Raw genomic sequence first — 9,537 nt, 5'->3', positions numbered from 1 at the left:
GAATTAAGAATAAAATGAGCGTAAAAATTTAAGTGTAAAATAAACTCGATATCTTTGCATAAAGTTGTAGTGGCCGAAACGAGGTTTCCAAATATATATAGAATGCCCAAATCTGACTTCGTATGAGGAAGTTATGATTTTCTGAAGTTTCGACTTGGCAGTATGCAGCCCGAATATTCGATTTGAGATCGAGCCGTTTTTAGCCGAAACAATCTAAACGAGAATCGAAGATCTCGTTGTTAGTAGCGAAACGATGAAAAGTCAGACGAAAACGGACGTCAGACGAAGAAGTTATGAATTTATAACGAAGTTTTTCTGTGCCGGCCTTCTAAAAATAAATAATTAAAATAAAAGTCAAAATTAGCCGATGGAATCTAAATGAAAGTTGTAGAGTATGGTCTGACCTACTCGTGGATATAAAGAACGTTGAAAACGGAGCTCGTATGCGAAAGCTACACAATTTAGAAGTTTGACGAGTCAAATTACACCCAGCGTAATTTGAGTACGCGCAGCGTACTCAGAGGGGTGCAACTTGTCTGACCAATACTCGAGTGCCACCAATTAACGCATGCAGTGACGTCAAAGTACGCCCAGCGTAACCAAGTTATGCCCAACGTACTGAGTACGCCCAGCGTAAATTGAAATTACGCCCAGCGTAATCCCAGACCCAGCAACCTATAAATAGAAACCGAGATCAGCCATTTTCTCTTGTTCATACTATTCCTTCTCTCTAGTTTTTGCCTCGATTTGCGTGCCAATCATATCCCGAAGCCCCGGTATTATTCCCGAGCCCTGAAGCAAGATCAGAAGCCCCGAGGATCCCGAGAAGTGAGATTTCGGAGCCGAAGCCCTGCCCGCGAGGAGCCCGATTTTTTTGTGAAGATCTTCCAGTTCTACCGAAGAATACTACTTCTACAAGTCGTAGTGCTGTCCGATCATCTTCCGATCAAGTGAGTGTGTAGTCATTTTCTTCTAACACATTATTATGAAGTATTTTATACGAAATACGTGTTACGTGTATACTTTGTTGATTATATGTGTGAATGTATATTCACTTTGTTCTATCTCATAGATCTAATTTATTCTCTATGAAATTCGTGTTATGTGTGTGTGCCTCATCTGTTATGTGGAAAAATGTATTGATCGAGCATGCTATACAGGTTTTAAACTATATATAAAAATGTATATTTTTATCTACTAATATGTTGGGTAGAACATGGGTAGATAGTTTGTGTGTAATAAACAGATGAGAGGCCTCGATGTTGTTGGTGTTATTCTAGTCATTCAGTAGAGTATGGATGACGACCACAGACTATTCTAGACAGTCCTGTGGAACACTAGCAGGCTCATAACTTGTAGGTGTTGTGAACGACGTGTTCACCGGTGTACTCTATCCCCCTCATGGTTGCCTTTAGGATATTTATTGCTAAGGAAGCCCCTTTGCAGTAATGTCCATCACGATGAAAATCCTAGACTAGGTCCCTTATAATAGATGTTGTTTTAGGGACGTAAAGTGAGGATAACGGGAATGGGTAATCGGGTTATTGTTGATTGTTGAATTAAATATAATTATTTATTTTGGGTTGAAAACCCTACATGCTCACCAGGCTCCCAAGCCTGACCCACTCAGTTTATTTGTATTACAGGAAGTGCCGCAAGGGCATAAGATGGATGAATCATCAAGTTGTTTTGTTTACAAGTCTGTATATGTATATATTTGTTGAATGACTTGTAATGTTATCGTTTATGCTTTATGGTCTGTATCGGAACATGACATCCCAATTTTGATTATGAAATGAAATTATATTTCTTTATGAAATGTTTTGATAAAAGATCTATTTTATCATGTTTTTTTTGGGAACAAATTTCGCATCTCTTTTAAAATCAAAAGGATTTACTTTTAAAATGTTTAAAAAGCATAAATGAAAACGGTCTTTTCTGGACGAGATTTTGGGGATGTTACAAACATGAGCCTTGGATCACAATAAATCTCATTTGTAATTCAACTTTGGGTAACGCGCGTTAGATGTCTAACTCTTAACACATAAGAGAAAAAAATCCCATCTTGACTACATAAGTCTTTTGCATAGTTCACACCAGACCCAAAAATGACTTTTATAACTGTTGGATTAGTGTCTAAGTCCATAACTATTTTGGTATGTACTTGACCCGATGGTGCATGGTCCTTTTGGGTTGCCTTCACCAAAGCAACTTGATACGATGAATTATGGAGAGAAAAGATTAAATATGATTTATTAATATATTATGAGAATAATATATTAAAGAAGAAATAATATTGTTTAATTAATATTAGTCAATAATTAATTGGTAATTAGTTTTGTGACTAAAAGAGATTAATTAAACTTAAGGGACTGGAATTGTAATTATATGATAATTGCAATTGGGCCATGGATTGCCTTATATTAAGGAGTGGACGAATTCTATGGGGAAACCCATAAGAAATCGTCCAAGGCCTTAAGGAAAGGGATCCATGGGTTGCTTAGGGCTTAAGCATCCAAATTAGGGTTTCCTTGTTAGATAACTCTAATAGCCTAACTATATATACATCCCTTATGACCCAAAAACGTGGCCAAGACTTCTCCTAGGGTTTCACACGTTTTAGGGCAGCCTCCTTCACCTCTCCTCTTCATCCTCTTGCTCTTGGTGTTTGTGAACCATTAGAGGAGTGACATTTGTGACTCTAAGCTTTCTAAAGTCAATACAAGGAGGAATTGGGATTGTTATTGCTACATAACAATCAAGGTAATATCTTAAACCTATTCTCATGTTAATATGATTACTTGAATGCTAGAATTAGGGTTTATAGTCTTGGATAACATGCATGTACAATAGAGAAACCTAGATCCAAGCATTAGGGTTTGTATGAGCACATAGGATGTTCTTATAGCCAAACCCAACAGTGGTATCAGAGCCTAGATTGGTTTCTATTGTATTGATGCCATGTATGTTGAAAAAAATTCATTTTTTGTGGTTCTGCATCATGGACTCGGCGAGTCCCACTGTGGACTCGGCGAGTTGCCCCTACTCGGCGAGTCCATGGGGGTACTCGGCGAGTTCGAGCGTCAGATGGAACCATTTCGGGATTTCTTGCTGTTTATCTTTGAGATACTTGCCTTTATCATATTAGATCAATATAAATCCGATTTTATGATATATATGACTATATTCTTGATCTAATTGAAGATATTTATCAATTAATAAAATATTTGTTTCCTTATGTGATAATTGATTAATTATTTTGATTAAATTGGTAAATTGTTTTGCAAGAAATCATTAAATAAATCAAATATGGATAATTATGTGATTAAATGTTAATTAAGATTATTTGTTATTTGATCCTTGTGTTATGAAAAGTTTCATATTTTCCCCTTTAGGTTTTATAGTTTAAATTTGAACTCAAAAGTTTAGTTTTGAAATTTAAATAGTTGAAACCCTAATGTTTTGAAATGGTTCAAAACTTGCCCTCAAGTTTTGGAATTTAAATTTTGATTAATAGTTTAATTTTGATGTATATTTAAATTCTAAACCTAATGTTTTGAACTGTTTCAAAACTTGCCCTCAAGTTTTGGAATTTAAAAGTTGATTAAAAGTTTAATTAGGAATGTTAAATTCTAAAACCCTAGTATTGTTTTGAAAAAGTTCAAATCACACCCTTATGGTTTTATTAATTAATTAAGGTGTATAATTAAAAGAGGTTTAATAAATCCATAAAAGTTTTGGTTTACAATTTAATTGAATTAAAAGTATAATTGTTAAATTTGACCACCTAGTATTTTAAAAGTTGTAAAATACACCCTATACTATATATAACATTAAAAGTCTAACATTATATATATGTATGAGTAAAAGTCAGTCTTACCGTTAGTAGGACTCATTCACGAAGCTGGTCTATAAGGGGTGTTTAAGGAAATTGCCTATAAAATGACGATTGAATGGGTATCCACTCTTACCCACCACACTCTTGACTAGTGGAGGGTCGTTAGCCGAACGGGTAGGATAGGATGAAGCCTTCCATCATAAGTATAATGAAGTATAAAAGTAACTAAATGTTTTTCAAATTCCCAATCTTAGTTACTTATGCAAAGTGAGTTGATGCAATTCCATGAAATTACACTTTGTGCCCTTGCGAAGACGTTAGTGGAGCGTGTGTGGTTTACCGGCACACTAAATGGTTCTAAGAAAAGGTAGCAAAGGGTGACTCAATGTTTGTCATAGTTCGGTGGAGCGTGTGTGGTTTACCGGCACATCGAATAGGTGGCTGAAACATGTGAGGTCACCATGTAAGTTTGCATGGTTATTCACACCCGCTTTGTGATCCTCAGCATCCCAGTCACAAACAAGAGGGACATATCGAGATTTAAACATGCCATTGAAGTGTTCAATGAATCTCAAAGGATCTAGGAGTTTTCATAGATTTAAAACCTAAATTTCTTTTTCGTTTTTCATGGTGAAATTAGTGAATCGTCATTCACTTACCTTTAAATGTTCTGCAATTTGGGTTACGACATCCCTTTCCCGAGTTGTAGAATATTGTGTTGGGTCCTAGCCTTAGTATCTCATTTGGGTGATTTACTAAGGACTCAATCAATCAACTAACTTGAATTTGTTTCTCCCATTTTGTAGATGTCAAAGTTCGACAACTATGGTCTTCCCAAATCCCGTGGAACAAGCATTCCACATGAAGATGGTATTCCACGATTCGATCAAGGAACAAGAAATCATGCTTCACTTCCTCCACCTCCTCCAATTGTTCTCCCTAACCCACAAGATCGAAGAATTGAAAGGTTCAACATCACTAAAGCCCTATTGGAAATGAAACATGACGATGGTAAACCCGTGTGTGCCCACATTCTAGGAATGAATTCACACATTGATAGGTTGATAATGTTGGGTGTGTCATTCCCGGATGAGTTGGCTGTTAACTAGGTTTTGCAGTCACTGCCTGAATCATATAATGAGTTCAAAAGAAAGTATTATATGATGGATCATGACCATAACCTCATTGACCTAACTTACATGCTCATTGCTGCTGAATCAGAAATGATTTGGCGAAGCAATGGAGCGTATTTGTTGGGAAAGTCAACCGACCATGCTTCCGAGGATGTTCTAGGAGAATCGACCTGCGTTTGCTGCCAAGAGAAAGGGCGTTGGATAGAAGTATGCCCTAAGAGCCTGAAGATTCCAGAAGATGGGAGAGTCAAAGAGTATGGCTATGCTTCAGGTAAAATCCAGTATCTAACCCTATTAAGTTCCTATTCGTTGATTCTTAATACATGATGTGATAAGATTGCATTTGAATGTTTTGTAGGATCGGTGAAAAGAAAGGAAGCTTGATGAAAGAGCAAGATGAGTCTAATCACAAAGAAATGGATCTCGATCGCATGGACTTGAAGATTAGATTTTGAGCTTAGATAGTTATGATAGAGTTGTTAGGAATTTTCTTTTTGAATACATAGTTTTCAATGGATTTTGCATTGTAAGGACACATGTTTTCCGCTGCTTTTTATAAATAAAATAAATTTTGGTTTGACTTATTTATTTATTTGTTTATTTCCTTGCAATGAAATCATTATGAAAATTGATGTTTGCATATTTCTACAACAAGTGGATATGATTCTTATTTATGATAATTATGGAAAGGTCGAGAATTTACCAAGTAGGGAGAGTTTCTCATCGCCCAAGTTTCAATTGGACAGAAACTTGGAATCACGCGACTTGGTTGCACGATGAAAGGAGTTTATCATGACTTAAAGATATAAATAAATGAAACATTCATTTATTTTGACGACCTCTAATTATCGGAACTTTTATACAGTGGAATATTCCGTTAACGGTAACGGGGTAATGTAACGGAATAACTTTGGGTTGTCACATCATCCCCCCGTTAGAGGGAATTTCGTCCCGAAATTCAGGTCTAGGCAAGGAAGTAGGTATGAATGGCCAAGTAGAGGTAAGAGAGCACTTCGTATACTGTTTATTGTTTGATTCCTTTTGTACTTATTGAACTTTTATAGAGGTAGAGACTCATAATTGAACTGACTGAAGTAAACCCATATGTCTATGATTGTGTACATAATATATAACTAATGAATCAAACGACCTTCGGATGGACATTCGATCCCACCAGACCACATCTCAACGAAGAAAAGGAAATAGGGCGGACAAGCCTTCCTAAGTCCTTCAATCATTACTTATATGCATCTAGACAAGCACATACATACATCTAACCATGCTTGAGTGTGTAACAAGTGGATTCATATCGTGAACTATAAGTGTACAGTGTGGAATAACCGAATCGTGAAGTATAAGCATGCCAAAAGTAAGCGTATCATGAAGTAGAAACGACAACAAGTGAAGTAGGAGCGTATTGAGTTTAAGTGAAGTAGAAGCGATATCAAGTATAAGTGAAGTAGAAGCGTATCACTAAGTAAGAGTGTGAACAAGTATAAGCGTACAGCAGGTATAAGTGTATCACGAAGTGGAAACGTTATCAAGTATAAGTGTACCACGAAGTAGAAACGACAACTGGTGAAGTAAGAGCGTCTATCAGGTATAAGTGACTACCAGTATAAGTGAAATAGAGGCAATAACAGGTATAAACGCTTCAAGAAGTGAAAGCGTTACCAAGTAGGAGTATAAAATAAGTAAAAGTGAAGCAGCAGTAACTAACAAGTAAAAGTATACGTCGTGAAAGGGAACTTCGATGAAAGCCTTGGAAAAACCTTTATACTCAGGGAAAATCACATTTGGTATTCTTTGGTAAAATAGGTTTGAAAAACTTTATAAATCCTTGGAACCTTTATAAACCAGTTTAAAATGAATTTAGATAAAACAATATAAGTAAGAGTTTTGAAACAAATGAAAACCCTTTTGAAACCATCATAGTATCCTACTCGGTAAAACAGTATACAGTGTGGTAAAATCTTGTGCATGCGGGTTATCAATCACATGTGATTGATATGATAACTGGAATGTTTAACTTGTCTTCCCCCCCTATAAAACATGTAAAAACATTTAAAAGGTTCATTTAGGGGTATGAACTCTCCTGGTGTAAGTGGATCCGACAAAGGCGCCGGTTGGGTGCTCGGTGTCAAGTAAAGACTTGGACACACTTAGTGACCTATTTAACATATGATAACATATGTTTACATAAAATTAGTACATATAATACTAACTAAACAAGTATACGCACCATTTAGGGAATAAAAACCATCATTTTGGCATGTTTGGGGGTGTTTACGGCCTTGGTACATGCCTGGGCCGTAAACTCCTTTTATTCCCTCAAATACTTGTGTTTGGATGGTCTAAACCGGAAATAGCAAGCCCCTAATTCATGTATTAAGCCTAAGGGTGGTTTGGGAGTGTTTTTGGGGCATTTTGACATGGTTTAGAGGGGTTTACGGCCTAAGCATGTGCTTGGGCCGTAAACTCTCTTTTATGCCCTAAATTGATTGTTTTAGATGAGCAAACACTCCTAGGGTAATTCCTCAATTGGTTCCTAGGCTCAATGGGACAAATTCGGGTCTTTTTGGCCTCATTTAAGGTGTTTACGGCCTAAGGAGAATCTTGGGCCGTAAACTCCTTTTCAACAGCTTCTAAATCCGATTTTTAAGCTATAAACACGAATCATAATGTTTTAGAATAAGCTAGGATAAGCGGACTTACGATTTGGAAGCGTTTGGTTGCGGTTTTGAGTAAAAAACGAGTCTAGAGAGAGAGGGTGAAAAAGGTTGAAATGGGGTTTACTCCCGTTTATATATGGGTGGGAGTCGGAGCTCGGTGAAATTCTACCCGATACTGTCGTTTAACGGGGCTTTTTGTCGCACCCGATTTAGTGGTCGTAATGATAAAAACTAACTTTTCCATTTAAATGGAAATGTGTATTACGAGTTTTTATTTCTCTTATCACGACTTAAAGATATAAATAAATGAAACATTCATTTATTTTGATGACCTCTAATTATCGGAACTTTTATACAATGGAATATTCCGTTAACGGTAACGGGGTAATGTAACGGAATAACTTTGGGTTGTCACATCATCCCCCCGTTAGAGGGAATTTCGTCCCGAAATTCAGGTCTAGGCAAGGAAGTAGGTATGAATGGCCAAGTAGAGGTAAGAGACCACTTCCTATAATGTTTGTCCTCGCATTCCCAAGTGAACCCTAGTCTGTGTTTGTCATTCCAACAGACCTTCACGTACGGGATGCGGATTTCGTCTCGGTAGCTAGTGGGTTCCAACTGGTTTATCTACGAGGTTATGGTTCTCAATGGTCTCTATCAAGATGAGTTAGGAACAAAGAGTGATGTCGGGTAAACACACATCAAGTCTAAGAGGTGGATCGATTGGGTGTGAATCTAGTGGAATATCCGAAAGTAGTAGCGGTCTGAAAAGGGTTGGACCAAATCTCCGTGAGGATTCTCAGATGGTCCTAAGCTCTCGAAAGGGTAGAGCTTTTCAGTACTTAGAACATAATGTACTTCTACGGCAAGATCATCACTGGCGTGACCGCCATTCCGAAGTTCCTAACGTTCTCTCCCGTACTGGTAGTGTAGTCCTTCAGGTTGGTCCTTAGGAAGCTCAAGTTGTCCTCAGTTTTGTGTTTCCTGTCAAATGGCTTTTAGAGACTTTCTAGATTGTCGAGAGGGATGTGTGACTATGATTATCTGTTTGCTGAAGAATGTCTATCTCAAGCTCGTGCAAAATGAACCTGCACTAACGATCCTTGAGATACGGAAACCCTGAAGGTCGGGGAGATAGGGTTTCACCAGACGAGTGTTGGACTATCTCAGGAGGTGGTATTACTATTTCTGCATGAGATAGTATCCGTGGAACACCTAATAGTCCAATGAATCTCTAAGTTCTTGGTTTATTCTAGTGCGGAAAGCGCACGTTCCCGCATAACCCCTCGACTAACACCAAGGCTGGTGTCAAGTCTATGTTCTCCTCGGGATATGGGTCATGAGGCTTCCCGCAACTACTTTCGCACTTGATCAAGTATTCCTGGCTGCGGAGGTTATCCTATGGTTCTCGGTATTCTAGTGTTCACTTCGGAGAATGAAGTCTATTGTCTAAAGGGCGACGAAGATTTCCTCCATGCGAGAGGGTGGAGGATGATAGGCACTAATTGTCTATAACGGGATGGACGAAGTACCTGAGTAGTGCGAGCATCTACTACCACTACTCCTCCGAAGGTTCTGAGTTTTCTCGGTCTAGGTCGAATCTAGTGAGTATAAGGTTCCATCACTCGGAACTTTAGTCTTCTCATCCACTCTTCTCAGAGTTTAATTTATCGCAGCTCTCGGATTTCCGGGATATTCGCCGCGATGCTTAATTTGGGGGATTAAGCGTGAATGGATGGTCAGAGTCAATGCCCTTGTCTCTTACGACTCAGGTTTCTTTATCAACCGAGGGTGTTAGCTACTAGGTTGGCTCAAGCGGAATGACAACAACTTCGGATCGTGGTCATTATAGTAGCTCAATCAGTAGGGTTCTCTTGACTCTAGCTCCCGTTCC

Source organism: Lactuca serriola, chromosome 7, assembly GCF_051521515.1.
Source record: "Lactuca serriola cultivar US96UC23 chromosome 7, Lser_US96UC23_V15, whole genome shotgun sequence".
NCBI lineage: Eukaryota > Viridiplantae > Streptophyta > Magnoliopsida > Asterales > Asteraceae > Lactuca > Lactuca serriola.
This window is presented reverse-complemented; position numbering follows the sequence as displayed.